A 2,075-nucleotide genomic window follows, 5' to 3' on the forward strand; every position below is an offset into this window, starting at 1 on the left:
CGCCCCCTGCCCGGCGCGCCCTCCACCACCCTCACGGCGGCGCGCGGCCTCCGAGGCGGGGCTCGGGTCCGCGGAGCCCGCCCTTCCGCGTGCCCACTCGTGCCCCGAATAGCCGTCCACGGCTCCGGCCGGGAGCCGGCCCTCCCAATGATGGGGCGCGAGGCCGCGGAGCCCCGCCCCCTTTCGGCGCGCCCCTCTCCCGGCGCGCGCCCCCGTCCCTTTCCCGGAGCAACCCTCCTACCTCAGGGCGGGAGGCTGAGAAGCCCCGCCCTCTCTCCGGCACGCCCCTCTTCACAGAGCTCGTTCAGCCTCAACCCGGCACGCCCTGCCTCTTCGCAGGCGCGCCCACCCCACGCCGAGGCGCGCGGCCAGGGGTAGCCTACCCCCTTCCTAGACGCTTCCACCCTGGCCCCAGCGCGCCCCCGTTCGCGATTGGGGGGGGGGCGCCTGATCCCCACGTGGCCGGGGTGGAGGTGCGGAAGCGGCCGGACCCGCCCCTAGACCACGTGCGCAACCCATCCCCCCTTTTCCGCGGCTGGGGCCCCCTTGGACCGCGAGTCCCTGCGTTCCAGTGCCCCTTTTCTAGGGTTCCCACTGGCCGCTCTCTCAACCTCGCGAAGCCTCCCGGCTGGAACCTGCATTCGTTCCTCTTTTTTTCTACCGGGTTCCGGAGTTGCTTGTGTGCGCCCCATTGCGGGTGGGGAGGGCTGGTATCAGGCCGAGAAGGGTCGGGGTAGGGGAGACCGAGGTGTACCCCAACGTAGAGGAAGGTTTGATCTCTGGGCGCGTCAGCTAGGCAGAGGCTCCCCGCCCTGATGGGACACTGGGATCCCGGGCGTTGTTTTTTGGCCCCAGGCATCGACCCTTGGCGTTCCAACAGGAAAACTGAGGCCAGCTAGAGGGGCCAACTGCTCTACTAAGCTAAAGACGCCCAGGCCAAGTTGTTTGATAGCGGCTAGGACTCAGACGGCCGGGGTCCCCCAATCCCAAGTACTGGGGTGACCCCCTCCGTGGCGACCGCGCTCCAACTCTTTCCAGCACCAGCGAGGTGGAGGCCATGTAGTGGCGGGGACGGCCTCCAGGGGGCGGAGCTGCTTTAGCCTGCAGCGATTTAGCTGCCTCGGTTTGGGACGGGGCCTTGACGGCATACCGGATTGGTCCTCACCTGAAGCCTGGCTAACTAACGGATCCGGCCCCGCACGGTCCATGCCCTTTCAGGCTGATCACTGTCCCGGGGACTGACCATAATTGGTGGTGCCGGCCTGTCTTCCTCAGGAGGCTGCGGGTTATGGGTTTTCAAGTACTTCCAGAGCCGAGGTGCTCTTATCATATCCTTTCCGGGTACCAGTGAACCCAGCAGTGTCCAGTAGCCCAACGTATGCAGGAGGGTGCAGGCCCCTCTGGACGATAGGCGCCCGCCACAACGCCTGGCTATTTTTACAAAACTCAAGCAATCCATCCGCCTAGGCCTCCCAGAGTGCTAGGATTATAGACGTGAGCCACTATGCCCAGCCAACACCTGGCTAATTTTTAAAATTTTGTTGGGCAGTGCCTGTGGCTCAATGAGTAGGGCGTCGGCCCCATATACAGAGGGTGGCAGGTTCAAACCCGGCGCCGGCCAAACTGCAACAAAAATAGCCGGGCGTTATGGCGGGTGCCTGTAGTCCCAGCTACTTGGGAGGCTGAGGCAAGAGAATCTCCTAAGCCCAGGAGTTGGGAGGGTGCTGTGAGATGTGACGCCACGACACTCTACCAAGAGCAATAAAGTGAGATTCTGTCTCTAAAAAGAAAAAAAAAATGGTTGAGATGGGATCTTGATTTGCTGCTCAGGCTGGTCTCCAACTCCTGGCTTCAAGCGATCTTCCCACCTCAGCCTCCCAAAGTGCTGGGATTACGGTGTGACTCAGCACCACATCTGGCCATTCTTTATTTATTTATTTATTTATTTTTTGAGACAGAGCCTCAAGCTGTCCCCCTGGGTAGAGTGCTATGGCATCACAACTCACAGCAACCTCCAACTCCTGGGCTCAAGCGAGTCTCTTGCCTCCGCCTCCCAAGTAGCTGGGACTACAGGC

This window comes from Otolemur garnettii, unplaced genomic scaffold (genome assembly GCF_000181295.1).
Source record: "Otolemur garnettii isolate 467f Iridium unplaced genomic scaffold, OtoGar3 scaffold00029, whole genome shotgun sequence".
NCBI lineage: Eukaryota > Metazoa > Chordata > Mammalia > Primates > Galagidae > Otolemur > Otolemur garnettii.